We start from the raw sequence: 19,759 nt of genomic DNA on the forward strand, positions 1-19,759 counted from the left end.
GAGTCCTTTAGACAAGCATGACTCAAACATCCATCATACTTAGGCCAGTTTGCAGATCAGCCTGTTAAAGCTTCAGTCTCTTTATGGTACAGCAGCAGTTTATCCAAACCAAACGCTGCGTTTCTTCTTTTATATCATTTGCTTTAACCTCTCTGGCGTAAACACGGCAAACATGGAAATATTTGTAGCGTTGCACACTCGCTTCCTCTGGTGTAAATACTGCAGTCTATTCTATTCTACTACAGTCATTTAGCAGACGCTTTACATCTGAGAGTAAGAACAACACAAGCAAGAATTCAAACAGGAGGGGACGTCATAATTAAGTGGTAGTCAGACTGTTATGAGTCTAGTTGGACAAAGGTGCTGTCGTGTAGTGCTAGAGGCAGTACTTTATTTTATTTTCTCCTCTATAATAGTCCTTTGTTTAATTACAAGATCACGACTTGATCACAGAATATCGTTTTGGGCATAAGTGCTCTCAGCTTATTCAGTGCTGAGTTGTGCCAAAGAGCTGGACAAATCTTTCTGAAAACAAAAACAAACTGTTTGCTAAACTACTTAACAATGATCACCAAACCAGTTCCAGGGCTGGTTTGGAGCAGAACGAAGTTATGGTGCATTCACACCAGATATTAATCAATCCCAAGCAGATTAACGGGAGAAATCTGGATCGTTTGGGAATGTGTGAAACAAAACCGAACCCTCAAAGAAGTGAACTGTGGTCTGCCTAAAATGTAGGTCTCTGTTCGCAATTAGGTGTCAATACAACCATTGAACCAGTTCAACTGGTGCTGCAGTACCAGCAACTATCTGTTGGTTAGGGTTAGGGGTTAAAAAAAGAACATGGGGCTGTTGTGGGGTTATAGAGAAAACTATGATCTCCCTGGATCATAGTTTTCTCCAGAAATGACCATCTGAACTTTTTCTAAACTTCTGAATGCACATGTACATCAATTAAATGTTTAAGTATTTTTTGCACAATATGTAGTTCACTGACAAGATAATTAACCACAATAACAAAAGAAACAAAACACAAACGAAGCATTTAGATCACTAAATGTTCTGGTTGTAAAGCAGCTTGTATTCTCTTTATCAGTCTGTTCTCGTGTATAAATCATCAGACCAAGACAACACCTAACACATGTCAAGTTATTGGTAATAAGGTTATATTTTCATTTAATAAATACTTTGAAATGAAAATATTACCGTGGCATGATTCGACTTAGAGAGACACTACAGAACTTAAGCAGACTTTCTCAGTGATGCGCCCCTGTCGTTGGATAATCTGGCATCCATCTTGCATCCTGGACCCTCCAGCCAGTAAAAGTCTTATTTTGACTCTTTTCTTATCTCTTCATAGCAAAAACTCAGCTTTCAAAAACAAGTACAAAAGTACAAGAACTGATTATATGTTAAAAATTAGAAAAACTGCCAACAGAACAAGAAAATGTATGACCTTATTGAACCCACAAACACCTTAAAATGTGTGTTTTCTCACTAATAACAAGTCAAGTTTTATTGATACAAATACTTTATATGAGACTTTTTTCTTTTCTTGTTTGAAATAACAAATTCTTACTTTGGACAAGCAATTTTACACTTGTTTTCTTGGTTTGTAACTATTAATATCATAGTTTCAAATGTTCATAATAGGTAAGAAAATCACACTAACAAGCTTTAATATCTTACTGAGATAATTAAGGACCAAAACATTTAAAATAAGTAAAATACTCTAACATAGTGAGGAATATCTTACCAGAAAATAAGCATTTCCTCATTGTGCTGTATTTTAATTGAACCATAACTCTTTTTTTCTCAGCTTTTTGGATGAGTTAAAAAATGGGAGCAGGCTCAGGACAACTGCAGGTTTTCAACCCAGAGCATCAGAGGGAAACTGGTTCTTTAATCTGCTTCATTCTGCAGATTCTGTGACAGATTTGGACCAAATCTTCTTATAAACTTGATCTCTTTGTCCTTGCTGCAGCAGCCTGGCTGAATGTGAGGGGAAATAAATCTAAAATACAAATTGCTGCCCACGCCGCCGCGGAGCAGAGCAGCATTTCATGTTTGGGGGTAGATGGATGGGAGGAAGGTGACCTCTGCTGAGAGGCCCTCCATCTCAGTCACCGAGGCTTATCGCTCATGCTCGTGCGCAGGAAGCAAGTGGCAAACTGTAATCATAATAAAACAAACCGACTTGTTTGTGTACTCTCCATAGGGGAGAAAATCTCAGTGGACATTTCTGAGATGAAGACAGCAGCATGGGATTCTAACGTCAGGTAATAATGTCTCTGACCTCTGAGGATGAGCCGACTGAAGAGTGATGTTGAGAAGCTGCAGTTAAAAGGAGGAAGAAGAGATTTTTCTCTGTAATTAAAAGCGATGTGTGTGGATCGATAACATACTGCTGAATATTTAACTTTTACATCTTATTAAGCTTCAGATCCGTGTTCTGTTTGCTGGGAAGTCATTAAAGGGATTAATGAGGCTTCGGGCGGGAAACCTCGTAATTTGTTGTGGTGCGCTGGAGGTTTGATTGACAGGCCGTCAGACGCTGTGGAGCTTCCTGTTTGACAGCGATCATCAGCCCAGCGGGGTGGTCCTCGGTGGCCGGGAGCTCTGACAGCTCTCTTTAACGGAACAGGACCCTCAGGATTGTTGCCACGGAAACCTGAAGCAGCTGTGATCCCCCACCTTGATGTTATCTGCTGCTGATCTGATTTTAATTCCTCTGGCAGGAAGCTAACTTCTAAACATCTTTATTTTTCTGCTACATGTAAACTTAGCATTTCATTTTTTCTTTAAAAATATAGTTTATTTAGTTGTTTGATGTACAATTTGATGTTTAAATTTTGTATATTTCTGTAACAAATGAGGCTAGTTAGTTTTATAGAACAATATTTGTTTATAATTAATCTTTAACCTGTTGTCCCCTGTGTCCTTTACATGGGTATTTCAGTCCATTTCAGAGAGCTAGTGGATATGTAGCAAACAAAGTAGTATTGTCAAAAATCCTGGGGTCATTGTCTCGCAGTATAGCTCACATGCAACTGGTGAAAAGAAACAAATAAGACCATGTTTGTTATTGTCTGAAACTGACATAAAAACTTTAAAAGTGAACTCTGCACTGCCCTCTAGTGGATAAACTAGCGACCATGCCAGTGTAAAGGACACAGGAGTATGTGGGCAGTGACATTTGACCTTTAATGTGAACGTAGTGATTTAAAGGGAGAAGAAAATGATGCTCTACAGCAGGAGTGCCCAATACGTTGATCGCAATCCACTGGTTGACCACAACGGCAGTGTGGGTAGATCGTATGGCATTAAAAAGGCTATCATCCATCCAACTATGATGTTTGTCACTCGATTGACATACAGGGCAGCCAATCTGACATCTGATTACTTTTTGACAGACGGGTTGCCACCCTATGCATGCACGTTTACCTACTACTTCCGTATGGAATGATAGGAGGACTTATTTTTCACTTTTCTCAAGTGCGTCTGCTTCGCCTGTCAGTCTGCCATTGCTATTCTGAAGAAGGGAAATGTGGAGCAGCATGTTTGGAGTGTTCATAAAAGCTACGACAATGACTTCCGTCTGAAAAGCGTGCTAAGACAAAGAAAAGTGAAAGAACTAAAATCCCAGTTGTCTGGACAGCAGTCATTTTTCTCACATCTGACCACAAAAGTGAAGGCAGCCCCCAAATCATCATTCCGGGTGAGTCGCTTCTTGGTTATGAACAAGAAGTCCTTCCAAGATGGAGAAATGATAAAAGAGGCAGTCATTGAAGCAGCTGATTCGTTGTTCCAAAGCTTTAAAAACAAACCTAATTAAAGCTGCAAGCAGCGTTGGAGGCCCTCGCACCTCTGGCGCCGCTTCGGCCTATTGCACCGCCCCATCACCCCGCAACCTCCCTCCAGCAGCACAGCCACTATCGCCCACAGCCATATACCCATTCTTCCAGAGTTTATCTCCATCAAGAGGTGATTTTCCTCATGAGAGGATCAACTTGCACCTCAGCCTTTCCAGTGATGACATCTGAAGCATTCATGACCTTGTTTCTTACAAACTGTGTTGAATTCCCACAAACTGGAGCATGATTTTATCAAGAGGAAAATTCCACGTGGCCACTAGGTGGTGGTGAAGTTGTTTTAATGTAGGACCATGTTCAGGTTGGAACTCTAATGAGAACAGGAAAATATTAGCTTAATTGGTCAACTGACAGCAGGGTTAGTGCCACTTCCTGTATAATGGCGAATGATTTAAATCTTCACAGAAAGCCATTTTAATCATGATGCTGTAAGACGTCAGTCATATTTTCAACCATAAGTTCATGAAGGATGATATTAATGAGTTAGAATTAGTTATACAGATGATAAAGGTTAAAATGGTGGGACTTCCTTTTCCCAGGGGGCGGGGCTATGGTGTTGAGAACATAAGGACATGAAGAGGCATTTTTGTTTGTCCTGTCATGTTACATAAATATGCCACATTTTACCATGTCGTTCAAAGCAGTGGTTGGAGCTGATAGATTAAATATTTATAGGGGGCGCTATAGAGCCATATTACCAGCATATATCTATTTGAATCAGTTCCAGGCCTGACCAGTGTCCTCCCTGCCAAGTTTGGTGGAGATCAGGAGTACATTGGGTCAGTTAGAAGTACTTCCTGTTTAATGGCGGTGGATGCCATTCGCCATGATTTTGCTTGGGGAGGGAACTTGGTTTTTTTCTGTAGTATCATGAAAGGGTTTGACCTGATCTGAAGCACTTTTGAGTGTGTGAGATTCATTCCTAAAAAGAGGGACCCCGGTGTCTGAAAAAATCACTTCCTGTTTCAAGTGGGCGGGGCTTAGACCAAGACCAGAAGTAGTTGTATGTATCTGTTCAGGAGCAGACCCTGATTAATCACTGTAAGTGTGATGGTGATTGGATGAAAATTGAGGGATTTAAACTCATTAATGATGTCATGGCGTCTTATCCAAGCTCGTCATGGCGCCATCGTCTCGCCATGCAGCACTGAGCAATGTCCAGGTGACAACTTCTGGACATGTAGATGTGGTCAGCATGGAACTGAAGTGAAACATGGGCAGATTGGTGCAGACTGAGTGTTGTTTGTCAGAAATAATGGATTACATGCTTGATGGCGAAACATCAAAACTTGATGAGGCGCCACCGCTGAACGCCACCTCCTATTAGAAAATTTTCAATAACTTTTAACCACACATGCCTCTGGAGTGTTCAGACTGAGTTTGAGGTAAATACGATAAAATCTGTAGGAGGAGTTCGTTCAAATGCAAGGCAAAGAAACATGCAAAAATGACCCCAAAAATGACACTCTTTTCAAAATGGCCGACTTCCTGTTGAAGTTATCATATAGGTCCAAGAGGTTTTTTTGTACATCCTCCCAAGTTCTATCATTATACTGGATTTCAGCCATATCGGTCAATGTAGTGGGCAGTTATGATCAATTAAATATTTGTAGGGGGCGCTATAGAGCCATATTGCAATTTTTCCAGCATATGTCAATGTGGCTGAGTTCACGTCCTGACCGCGTGCCTTCCTGCCAAGTTTGGTTAAGATCAACGTTACAATGGGTCAGTCACAAGTACTTCCTGTTTGATGGCGTTGGACCACTATTCGCCATGGTTACGTTTGGCGAAGGAACTTCAGATTTTTATTGTGGTATCATGAAAGGGTTTGACCTGTTGTGAAGCACTTTCAAGTGTGTAGGTTTCATTCCTGAGGAGATGGACCCCGGCGTCTGAAAAAAAGCACTTCCTGTTGGAAGTGGGTGGGGCTTATGGCTAGACCGGAATTGTTGAAATGGATCTGTTCAGGGCCAGACCCTTATTAATCCCTGAAAGTCTGATGAGGATCGGGTGAAAATTGAGGGATTTATAGTGATTTATGATGTCATGGCGTCTTATCGAAGATCGCCATGGCGCCACAGTCTCGCCCTGCAGCGTAGAGCAATGGTTTTCACTGGATATCATCACTAACTTGTTTTCTGCTGTCTGACCCAGTTTGGACCTGGTTGTGTCCAAAACGTCAGATAAGTGTCTCTCCAAGTAAAAACCATGACTTCCTGTCACCAGGGGGCGTGGCCAATTCATAACCCAAATATTGACATGTAAATGTGTTCAGGATGGGACTGGCATCATACATGGCCATTTTGGTTCAGATACATTGTTTTATGTGGAAGTTATATCACTTTCGTTCTTCAAGGCGAGACACCAAACTTTGAGGCCCCACCCCCTCCATGCCCTTTCTCCTATTAGAAAACTTTCAATAACTTTTAAAGACACATGCCTTCTGGACATCCTGAGCTATTTTGGTAGCGGTACGATGAAATCTCTAGGAGGAGATAGATTTTGAAAATGTCAGTAAAACGCCAAAATGGCGACTTTGATCCAAAATGGCCGACTTCCTGTTGGTTGTAGGCTGTTGCTCCAAGAGGATTTTTTGTTCGCCCGAACATTTAGAATATATGTAGCGATTTTCATAAAGATTGATGACGTGCAGTGGCGGGGCATATTAAATAGGTGGCGCTCTCATTCAATTTTGCCCGAACAGTCCCAAGCACCCCAAAATATCAAATTTTTCGCATTCCTTTGGGGGGGTACACAAAAATAGGCGCGTTTTCGTGCATGTTCAGGTCCCCAAAAATGCCTCCAATGTTTAAGAAGAAGAAGAAGAAGAAGAAGAAGAAGAAGAAGAAGAAGAAGAAGAAGAAGAAGAAGAAGAAGAAGAATAAGGAAGAAACGGAGCAATTACAACAGGCCTTCGCACCGCCTTCGGTGCTCGGGCCTAAATATAATGTGTCAGTCAAAGCTCTCAGCTCTCAAGGAAACCGTTACATGGCGCTCTGAAGCCATGGTGGAGGATTTGACAGCACCTTTGGAAGGACATTGCGGACTGCGAGTGTTTCTCACTGCAATTAGACGAGTCAAAAGATGTGAGTGACACAGTCTAGTTGTGCATTTTTATTTGGATGGTGTTTATCGACATGATTAAAAAAGAAGAGCTGCTTGACCCTGCCGCCCATGAAAGAACATGAGAGGACATTTTTCAGTCCATCAAAAACTTTATAGAGAAAACCCGGCTTCTGGTGTGGAAATTGGTGTCCATCACCATGGACGGAGCACCCGTGATGGTTGGCCGCTCGAATGGATTCGTTTCCAAGTGCAGGGAGGATGATGCTTTCCCGGACTTCCTCAATTACCACTGCATAATACACCAACAAGGTTATGAACTAAAATGGTCAACATGAAATAGATAATAGATGAAAGAAAGATCGCCTGTTCTATTCACACCAGATCTCTTCAAAGACACCGTGCACATCTGGAGACGGGTGACTGCGACCACGTGAGACGGCTCAGTCTAGGGATTTTCCTAATATTTTTAGAGTTCTGTCGTTTGTTCTTGTAGCTAAACACGCAGAATACAACTAACTAAATGATGACCAGTGGCTGCTAGACTTGGCTTTTTCTACCGACCTGACCAACATGTTGAATCACCTCAATGTATAGCTGCAAGGAAAAGACAAAAATGTGATCCACATCAGAATTACCAGTTGACTTGATCTAATCTTCTCACACTCTTAAGTCTCTAAACCTAAAGACACAGTTTCCTGCATGAATTTTTATTCTACTGATGCTTTGATGCTTTTATCTAGAGATGCTCATTAAGGAAGAACAGCATGATGATTTTAACTTAGTTCCTGCAGTCCTGATGCTCTGATGGAGGACTCTCCTGTTTCTGTATGTACAGTACTGTTGGAGCAGCAGTCCTCGGGCTCCTGGGTTATGCTTGTACAGATCCATTTATCATGTACATGCTCCTGTACAAATATTATTTCCCACTGACAGCAGCTGGAAGCAGCAATCACACTGCATACCAATGCTGCATGAAGAAATGAAACAGTGAAAACCCATCAGAAGTTCCACCACAGGAACACAGGAGATGGCTGAACATCACTGTATCGATTAGCCCTGACCTCAATCCTCTCCGTCTGTTCTCGCTGTGCTATGAAATTAGTGTTGAGAGGATGAAGGCCCTCCTGATAGCGGGACCAATCAGGTGAACTGACCCGTGCCTCTCTCTGCTCCCTGGCATTTGTTTATTTCCTCGCTCGTCTCTCCTCCTGTGTGGCTGTTTATCATCGAGCGAGAAGTCTGGACTCTGAGCTATCAGGATGACTCACAGCACACCCGGACTAAGTGATAAAACCAGAGAGTTCTGCTGTTTATTTCCATCATTTCTCTCTTTGTTTTTTATGTAACTGTAACTTTCAAGATATTCATGAGGTTGTTCCACATTATTTGGGGGGGGGTTCATGCTTTGAGAGAGGAATGAAAGTATTAGACTCTTTACAGTTAAAGAGAAAAATATTCTGTATTTTTTCTTCTTCTTTGGACAGTAAAAATAATTATTTGGTTGGGATAACAGTGACTAGACCCTCTCCTTCATGCACATGTCATTCATGCATCTGCGTAAATCCTCACAGAGGGCAGAAAGCACGGCTGTCAAATGAACTGGGTTGTGTGTCTGTCTTTACTGAGGAAATTAGAGCGACGCCGGACAGTTGATGTGTCTGTTTAAATCTGCGGTTTCCTGTATTTTTACCGGTTCCTGAACAAACACCAGCAAGCAGCCTGGATTCATGCGACTGGCATCACAAACTGGAAGACGATGCCCTAGTACTGGCTTTGCAGTGCACATTTTGGGTGCACTCACAATGCTGCTGTTTGGTACACTTTGATGGACCGTGGTCCGCTTCCATGGATAGTACGATTCGTGTGATAAACCAGCCACGCTGATGTGGACCAAATAAACGGATTCTGGTACGCTTGAAAGCCGGGGATGTCTATGAGGTGTTTGAGACATTATTCAGAATTACCCTCTCACAGATTCATGTGAAATTTAAGACATTCACACATTATACTGAAACCTCTTATATATCATACTGAAATCATTCACACATTATAGTAAATCCTCTTATACACTATACTGAAAGTGGTGCCAAACAAAATACTTGGATCTAGTCGGTGATCCCGATCACCTCCAAAATCTAATCACTTGTTCCTTATTCCATTTCTGAGATTTCCTAAAAATTATATCAAAATCTGTAACTTTTTGAGTTATGATGCTAATATACAAACCAATGCCACTTTATACCTCGGCCTTGGTATTTTTAGATTCCTACAAATGTGACCAGAGTTGCTTTAGATGGCCTCTTAAGTAGATCGGAATAACCTTTGGCAATCAACAATAATTTTTAATAATAATACTTTGGCAATAAACAGCCAGAAGACAAAAACAAAACACAAATTGCTGTATGTCCACCATTCGCCCCCCTTCTTCATTATAATTCAAGGAAGGTGTGGCAACGCTGTCATGCTATGTCATTAAGAAGCAGAAACTATCCATGGACTTCCAGGTTCATTGGTGAGAGAGTTGTTAAAGTGACATCAGGGAAAGTGTCCACATGGAACTAGGTCCAGAAAAGTAGTTTTTCTTCAATTTATTTACAGGCAGTTCTAATCAATTGATTATTGGTTAAATGACAATAAACAAACAGTTGTTCATATTCTGGTTTGTTCTGATAAAAAATAGATTTTACTAAAAAGAAGTGGATTATTTTTCTTTAATGCCCCTGAAACATTTTTATGCATCTCTCCCCAGGTTCAGAGAAATGATTCAATGCTGCCCTGACTCATGACCCCGTTTCCTCTGTTTCTATATAATCTGTCATGTCATCGCAGCTCACACATGAAAAATCACCATCAGAAAACACCTGCATAAACCACAACATGTTAACGTCTGCAGCCGACAAGAAGCACTCTGTAAGATGGACATGTCATACAGACTCTTTAAACTGAAGCCAGAGTAGCTGAAAGAGGTTTGACTGCATGTCCAAACTTGTGTGTCTCCTTCAGGGACTCATCTCACCACTTTACTAGATGAAGTTTCCACTCCATTTGCCGGAAGTCAAGCTGTCCCAAAATACACTTCCAGCTGTCCCTGTAAGACACCTGAGCTGCCGGGCATCCTCGGCTCACCTCGCCTCTGACAGCCGGCACTCTCTTGCAGAATTACAGCCGTCCATCTGGAAGCAGAAAGATGTATTTCGTCTCTTGTTTGGAAAGTTTCGGGCTGACAACTCTAGAGGCCAAATGCTTACACTCAAAACCCACACGTACACCTTTTCCTCTAGAAAAACATGTCATAAACGAATCTGCAACTTCTGACCACGAGTGCATACGTTTTTAAAGCAATGTAAACCTGATGAGCCTAGCATCACTATAGGGTTTTTTCCCCTCACCCCGATCTCTTTTCTTAACAAATAAAAACTAATTTCTCAAACTTTATCTCAAACTTTTAAATGGCACCTTTTCATTATTAACCTCTAGTGTAATATTAGGAAATACTGAAGTAGTCCTGGTGCGGGCCCTCTGCCTTTGGGGGGTGGGGCGGCTGCATCTGGGCTCCTGGGGCCCTGGGCCCTTCGCTTGGGCTGCCCTGGGTGGCCGGTCCCTGGCGGGGCCGGCGGCTGCCGATCTTGGCCCACTGGGACCTGTGCCCCAAGACCGTGGAGGGCTCTTGCTGGGGCTCTCCTCTGCCACCCTCTGGGTGGGGCTGGAGTCGTCTTCGGGGTGGGACTCTCTGTCTTGCGAAGACCATGGGCGTCAGGAGGCGTGACCAGCTGGGCAAAAATCGGTCAGATTGCTGGACTGGTCACGCCACTGGGATACCGTCAGCTGATATGTGATATATTATACGATACACGTTAGATGAAGACTGAAGATTTGTTAGAAACATGTCAAAAAGGTAAACACAATCCCTTAAAAACTACTGATCTGATCAAAACGAAGTCCTACAACTAGGGTTTGAATAGACAAAATTAACCTAGTCACGCTATCTTCTGTACTTCACGGATCTCATGCTGGCTCCTCTACAGGAGGCTGTCGTCAAGAAGAGGTTAAACATATTTAGTCTGCTTTGACTATTAACAGACTTAAACTTGAATTTATCAGTTTAAATATTTTCTTTTAAAAAGGAATGTGGCCACCTAGTGGGCAGCCATTGGAACTGCGTGACGTCCAGGTGGTTTGAGCCACTTAAGTAAAGTGAAGTGTGACAGCAAAAAGGAACATTGAGACATTTTTCATCATTCCCCAGCCAATCGAACCAATCCGAGGATTCTCCAATTCTCCTGTGATGTTGTGGTTTGGCGGATCCAACTATGTGGCCTTCACAGGCGCTCTGTGTCTGACCCGCTTCCAGAAGTTGAAACAAAACCACGGCACAGCCGGAACGTGGCGCATTCAGACCTGGTGAAAACTGACCATTAGGTAGCTCAGAAATTGGTAGGAATAGGCTACCGTGTAAACAAACACCACTCCATAAGAACCAAACATGCTGTAGGGAAAAAAAGTCAACTCACCCTTCAGCCTAGCATCAGTATAGGGTTTTTTTTCCCTCACTCCCGATCTCTTTTCTCCTCTTCTTGCTGCAACATCTTTTGCTGTACTGTTGTGCTCTCTGTTGTGGTTTGAGAGGTGACAAAGCGTGCCTGGGTCTGCGTTTCTGATTGGTTGGGAGGATGTAATGTTAAGCTACATGATACTATAATGAAAAAGGAAGGAAAAATGTGTTTTTCTACTTAATTTTTATCAACACTCTTTTTTTCTATTACACTACAGGTCTATTGATCGATATATATTGTTATCGAATTATCATCCCGCCCTATTGAGGATACCTAATATGGAAAAGAATGGATGGAATAACGGTATGAACTGCGTCAGGTGGCTCATTCCAGTATACAAAGATGCTGTTAACCCTTTAAAGCCTGACCCAAGAACAAAATGGGGAGAATTTTTGTTTTTTTATCTGAAATTTTTATTTGGTCCTTTGTTTGTTTGTTTGTTTGTTTATTTTTTTTTAAATTAACAAAATAATTATTAACAATAAAAATAAATTATTGTAGTTCAAAAAGTATCCACCAGGGGGCAGAAGACAAGCTTCAGCTTGTCCACAGCAGGGTTTTCAGCAAAGTTGTTACCATAAAGTGATGCAAAAGATCTCAGAAGCTGTATCAGATATGAGACATTCAGTATTAAAGGATTAATATGTACCCTGAGATAAATGAGAATCATTTTTCATAATTATATGATAACTTGACAAATCTAACGGCCAGCAAATAATGTTATTGTGAGTAACTGGTTTACTGTATTGATGTTTTGTTAATATTTTATGTACATTTGTACTGGTGTCATCTAGTGAAACGTAATAAGAGAATAAAAAATAAAATAAAAGCTACAAAGCCAAGGCCTGTTAAGCATTTAATTAATCATATATAGCTAAATACATAATAAAAGCCCTTGTGTTTTAGGTTCATGCTCATTTCCATACCTCTGAGCTCATTGGCTGTGTCTCTAACTTGTCCCTACTCAGCTTGTGTGTCTTCGTGCGCCCCAAAGCAGCAGAGCCTCATCTGAAAATTAAACTGAAAAACCAGAGAATCACTCCACTTAATAAAAATGCCACAGCAGCTGCTTAACCGCCTTGATAATCTCTGCAGCGCTGCAAGCACCCACATCGTCCGAGATCTCCTCAGTTTCTGGCTCTGCAAGGGTCCAACAAACTCCTGCTGGCTTCCAGCCCAGAGATATGTTGCTTTTCTTTTCTGTGGGACAGCTGTTCATCCAGGAGTTTCTGCTAGTCGTGCAGGTCGTCCAGTATTATTGATCTGGTGTGTTCCTACAGAACGGGCAGGGAGGAAGAGCAGAAGGTAGGCGGATCGATTCCAGGCTTCCACTGACTACATGCCTAAGTGTCCTTGGGCAAGACACTTAACACCACGTTGCCTCCCGATGTGCCTATCGGGGTGTGAATGTGTGTGTGAATGGGTGAATGTGATAAGTAGTGTAAAGTGCTTTGAGTGGTCAAACTGGCTGGAAAAGCGCTATATAAGTACAAGTCCATTTACCATTTACAGACTGAACCGAGATTCTGATGCTGTATTTACATCTGCATTCATGCTTTTCTGACTAAGATTAGGCATGGTGTTGAAGCAGAAAGCCTCATGACTCAAACAGTGAGAAATGTTTGAAGTTCAGTAAAACTCATCTGGTCATTGTGATTGTAAAAGGCACTTTGGCTCAAATCATTGCTCCCATTCAGAAAAAAAACTATGAACGTTTATCCGCTGGTTCAAGCCTTTATGGTATAGAAAAACACAGCTGTAGATAAAGAAAGACGGGATTATCTTTTTGTTTTTTTGTCTTTGTCATAATGCTCAGATCACCCACTCTCCTGAAATTTCCTTACCGCCACATCAGACTCCATTTAAACACAAGGTACACGACTGGAGGAGTTTGAACCAGTCAGGGGACAGGTCAGATATTTCTCTCATATACTGCAGTTATGGAAACCTTTAAATGTGCTGTTTTAGGTTACTTGTACCTCAAGAGGTCAAGTGGCCTTCCTTCAGGCCTTTAGATGGAATCCTGAACCCCACATTGCCTCCCCCCTACGTTATTCATCTGTAAGTCACTTGGACTGAGATCAAATGATAAATAAATGTCTTGCAGTATTCTTTCAGTTCCAGCCTTTTGATGCCAAATAAGATAACATGGCTATAATTACATGTAACCAGGTTGTAAAAATGTGTTGTACTGTTTGTACTGTTCCATTTAAAATTATGTTAAAACCATAAACCATGTATTATAAGTACATTTCTAATGGGATGTTTACAGAGATTAGAAAATGTATAGTGTTAAATAACTTTAAAAGAAATGAAAATTCATGCATGGGTCTTTTTTTTTTAAAGGTCGTGGCTATGAATGTTATTTTCTTTTGAAAAGCTACATAAGAGGGAGTGACGTAAATAATATATTTGTGGGTTGTTCATTGGTCTAGACGGCGAGAGTGGGAGACACCATTTGATTTAATTCACCAAATGTTGAAGAAATCACTGATCACCATCATTCAGGATGTTTTTCTGACCACATGTCATCCGGGAAGACAAAGATTCCCCACTATCCTTCCAGTTTTTGATAATGTGTTGGGACAGTTCTTAACCCTGGTGGTTTCTGCACCTCCCTAGATATTTTCTCTGCATGATGCATTCCAATGATTTATTTATTTATTTTATTTTATTTATTTATTAACTTGTCCTGTCCAGCAAGGCAGCAGAGTTGTGCCGAACAAATTTGCTTTGGATGATAATGGGGCTTGACTTGCACGCAGCCCAGAGACCCGGGCGATCAGCAGTGATTCTGGAGCACAAACCCATGCCACCCCACTACGAAGATGACCCCGGACCCACCCTGAGGGCTGTTAGAGAACTACAAAACCTCTAGCTGAACCTTCCCATCCAATTGGTGGCAATAATTAGTCTTTCCTCCTAGAATTAGAACAGTAATTCCTAACGCAACTATTTGTGGTCAAAGTCTCCAGTGAGTCTTTTGTAAATACAAACCACAATTGTTTGTCAATCCACTACTATTCATTTTCTATCAATGGGATGTCCAGGTTTTAATGGAAAAGTGATATGAACATGTGATTGACTTTGACCGAAACATAAAGCTGTATTAACATACTCACCACCCTCTCAGCGTTCCTTTTCAAGTCCACCAATATTCATAACCTCTGTGAACGATCCATCTGTCAGTCTTGAACACTTAAAGAGCTTCAATCAAGTTTTATGATTGATGCATGAAAAACATCTGTGAGCAGCAACTGTCTGACACTTTGCTCTGCTATCAGCAGGATTTTAACCCCTTCCAGCATTTCTGTTTGGCTGATTTGGGGAATAAAACGAGATCTTTCACCTCGTTAGACCCCACTGCTGTGATGATATTGCTATGATCCATCAAACCAGACAGAAGTGCTGAGCTGGAAATAATTTTGAGAGATCTAGGAGAGGTGCTTGTGATTGATGTGACGATAAACGGGTGTAAAGCCCTCCGTGAGAATCTGTGAAGTTACGACAGGAAAGAAGATGGAAAGTAAAAGATGTTGACTTGCGTGGCTGAGCTTATCCAGTTGCTCCCAGCTGCTCTTTACATCCTAAATACATAACGGCTGCTGATAAAATATATCAAGCCGCCGCTCCTCAGGGTGACACTGACCTGTTCTGCCATGATAAACAGTGACATTAATAAACACCTGCACCCAGACAGAAACACAACTTCACGTTTTCTGAGCCTCCACGGGAGCTCACAAGCGAGGCTTTATCAGCTTCGACTAGCAGGAAGGGAAATTGTTTAGCCTCTAACTTCCATTCATTGGCTCAAATAGCTTACATACTGTATCTGTGTTTTTTAAAAACATCCCTTCCTGAGCATAATTTCCCTGAAGCGTTATCAGATGTTTCCAAACAGAACTGCAATCCCATGGCAGTGTTTATCTTCCAACATCAATAGATCCAGCAGGTTTTAAACCACATACCTAACAAATCAATGTTCCTGAAATAGACCAGCTTTGTGTACTCAATAAGCCTGGTGGGCGCCTTATCGCCCATCTAATGTTTTTGATTAAAGAGTGTGTGTTTAATAGAAATGCTATTACTTTGAAGAAATGTCTTGTATTTGCTATCTGTTGCAGAATGGACCCTGATAAGTTCAAACTTTGCTGTTACTCATTGGATTTAGGTTTAGTCAAACTTTTACCTTCTGTTCTGAACACAGGAAAGTTCATAGTCTGATGAGTTCTCCTGATGTCAAACTGGGATTTTATTTCCTTCTATAGCAATATCAAGAGCATTTCTTATAGAGAATATCACATTTATGGATGTCAACCTTTCTTACAACATAAACTGACAGCAGTTTTTATCACTGCTGTTTACATTCCTCCACATGCCCTTATTAAGCAGGCCTCAGGTTACCTTTACGATGCCAGCTGCACACGGCCCATACTGATGAATTCTACAATAATGCAGGAGATTTCGACAAGGCGAGTGTGAGGTCTGTGTTGCTCATAATCAAAAGCAAATGGACTGAGTACAAGAGAATAACACACTGGATATTTTACACAGAAACATTAAAATTGCATACAAAACAGCCCCATGTTGGAAAGGATGATCACTGGCGTGTTCTGCTTACGCCTGCATGGAGACCAACAGTGAGACTGGAGCCAGTTATGCTGACAGACATCGGAGTGTGGCCACGGGGGGCCATCTCCAAACTGCAGGACTGCTTCAAACGTACACTGTGGTGTGTTTATAATGACACCGATCACTGTGAGAGCTGCATGGATTTACAGGAATACACAAAGGCTAATGTAACTCATATCATTGAGTGCATAGATGTGAATGTGGTAAAAACTTTCCCGCTATGGCTGACAGTAGAGGACCACTTCCTGTTGAGGATCATTAATGCTACTTTTGGACCTGGTGACATTGAAGTTACAGGGAGGCCAGTAATTAACTAAAGAGTCACCAGAGGGGTAAAAAGACAGCATGGAAATAGACTAATGGCAGGGAGTTCAGACAATAAAGCCCTGTTTCCACCAAGGAGTCCAGGCTGGCATGGGACCACAGGCGTAAACAGGGAAGGGTGCCAGAATATTGTCTTTTTTGGACTCTTCTCTTGGGGTCCCAGTTTGACCAATCTGGCCCTCAAGCTTGTGACATACTCAGAGAGAACAAAGTTCTTGTTCTTGAGGCAACAAGTACAAGAAACAAGTTCACTTTGGTCCCGTTAATACTCCATGAGAAGCTTAGTCTTTGACGGGGTGATGAGTTACTGGGGGGGAACCAGGTAATTCCATACTGAACGAAAAATTTCACCCATATTAGGGCAGGGTCGTGCATGCGGTGGTGTCTGCGTCTTTAAATTCCATGTCTTCAATAGATTTTTGTACTTTGTTACCGTCTCAATCAACCACGCTCACCTCATTTTCCAACCAATCACACAATACTTCTGGGAGCCCCACAAGAAGCAAGTTCTGCTCGGTTAATGTGTTGAGAACAAGCCTCAAGCCATCTTTCACTTCATCCTACCATCTCTCACAAACAACACCCCAAGATACTTAAACTTCTCTGCCTTAGGCAAGGACTCATTCCCAACCTGGAAGGAGAATCATAGCCTCAGACTTGACGGGGCTGACTCTTATCCTGACCACATCACACTCAAACTCAAACTGCAAACTGCCCCAGTGTATGCTGAAGATCTTGGCCTGAGAAGGCAAATTGAACATACACTCATAAAATTCCCAAACCAGACCTCCTCCCTTCCCCAGCTACACCTTGAGATCTTGTCCATGGAGACCACAAACAAGATTGGTGACAAAGGACAGACTTAGAGGAATTCTGTGAGCAATACAGAACAATAAGACAGTTTAATAGATTGGTAATCTGTTGTGGGCGAACAGTTCATTGTCTGAAAGGACGTTCAGATGTTTAGTGAAAAACTAAGAAATTCTTAACTGGCAATCACAAATGCTAAAAGAAAGAGATAGTTTTTTAAAATGATCTTTTACATCAATTTCCTTAGCTAGCCAATGTCACATTTAAGTCCCGTTTCCACCAACAGATCCAGGTCAGTACAGTTTGGGTGCCATAATATCCGAGCCCCCCTACTTTTTTGGGTTCCTTCCGTTGGGGTCCCAATCTTACCGATACAACCCTAGAGGTGGAGCTTGACACACTGTAATCCATGGTTGGTCGACAGAGTTGTCACTTCCTGTTTGACTTGGGAACAGTTTCATGTTTAAATATACACTGGATTTTTTTGTTGTTTAAAGCAACAACATGCAAGGAAGGAAGAACACAAGCTGCTGGATGTCCACCATTTCCTCCTTTGTTTTTGTGTTGTGTTCTTTGTTGTAATTCAATGAAAACGTCACGTTGTTACGTAGCTGACGCATTCGGCTTATACCCTGCGTAACAGGTAAGGGTACATTTGGCTGTGGAAATGCAACAGAGATCAGGGTTTACAGTAACTAACTGTCCCACAACAAACCAGATCCAGGGGTGATGGGAATCCGGCACTGTGCTGGAATTCTGGTGTGTGTCAGTTAGTGATGGTGGAAAAGGAAATGCAGCATACATGAGTGCAAGGAAAAAAAAATAAAATACCGACTGCTAAATGGAGACCTCTTGCTCTCAACCATAGCTATTATTAAACCGTTTTTGTCTCTCAAACACTTTGCCTCCATTGTTGTCAGTGACACTAATGTGCTTTTCTTTTTGTCCTTTGCAGCTGAAAGTGCTGAAACTGTTACGTCAGCTCTAAATTAATCTATCAGTGGCATTTATGGCAAGCCTTATGGGAGCTGGTGCATAAATGTAAAGAACCGGATACCTGTTTCTGCGAAGATTAAAATAGGCTATGCGGGGCTATGCTTTATGAACGGTGTCCGACTCCACACAGCGCCTGTGCAAGCTTTACACGTGACTCGTTCGCCAGGGGCTCCTCCTCTCCTCCTCTTCCTCCTCTTCCTCCCTCTCCTGTTGCTCCTTGAATCATGACGTGACTGTCGGTGATCAGCTGATCGGCGTCTCTCCTGTAGTTTATCTATCAGCTCGTTCTGAGGAGGAGGAAACTAGCAGGATGTTGACTCAGAACTGCAGACCGTTTAATCAGAGCTTTTTATTTGCATTTATTTTATTATTTTCATTATTAATTGAAGTTTGCTGGTGACACAGCTGTAAAATCTGCTGCTCATAATACAGCAGATGGATCAGGTTCAGATATCTAACCAAAGTCCTGATTAAAGAAGGGGTGTCTTCTCTAAATCGTTGCAGGTGTTGGATCAGCAGGTTCACCTTTTAGGAGCCATGAATGTGGTGAAGGTAAATTAAAAACAGGTTCTTAAATACAAATCAGAGCAGGACCTTTGCTTACCTGCTGGTTGAGAGGGAAAGGATTTATATGCAGGGGTGGGTCTAGAAAAGTTCTGATGAGGGGGCCAGGCATTTCCACACGCACACACACACACACAGAAATTATATACACCACACATCTGGCTGCTTAGTGGTTAAAACGGTTTACTTTTTAAAAAAAATCTCTTGCACATTTCAAAAGTGTGTGTATTTTTCCTTATAAGCAGTTTAGAAAAAAAATAATATAGAAATAGTCGTTGATTCAACAGGACATTATTGTGGAAAAGGTGTAATGTGTTCTGTGCATTAATATTGTGTTGAAATTTCAGAACAATTCTAGCGATGTTCATTGAGGAACATCTTAAAAATGTTGAGGCTCAGGATTTTTTTTTGGCCACCACCCCTGTGGTGGAAATGTGCCATAACAGGCTGAAAGTCCACTATCATGCAATGAGCTGTACTTGAGCTGTTTGTCAATAGCATTAGGATGATTTTTGTCTAAAATCATCTCCAATACAGCTGTTGGACCCAACAACAAGCAACTGAAAGATGTGCTAACAGACACCCCTAACATCTCTAGTGCCCACCTGCCTGAAAAAGGCTTCTATAGCTCCGGAGCCTGACTGTATAAATACATATCATCCTCTCAGTCTATAGCCATTAAATACTGTGAACGGCTTATCACGGCACATATGGAATCACGCCTTCATGTGTGTTTTGATCCTGCTACTATTCACTTATAAATAAACAGTTTAAAGAGGATGTTATATCCACACTGCTTCACTTCACCTTGACTCATGTCAGATGAAGACAAACCACCTGTGCCAGGATCTTTAGTTTAATGCAGTCTAGCCAACAGCAGGTTGCCGAGCTGCTGCTGCAAGGTGTGGATCCTGGACTTCCCAACACAAAGGTAGCAGACAG

The sequence above is a fragment of the Melanotaenia boesemani genome, chromosome 5, assembly GCF_017639745.1.
Source record: "Melanotaenia boesemani isolate fMelBoe1 chromosome 5, fMelBoe1.pri, whole genome shotgun sequence".
Lineage (NCBI taxonomy): Eukaryota > Metazoa > Chordata > Actinopteri > Atheriniformes > Melanotaeniidae > Melanotaenia > Melanotaenia boesemani.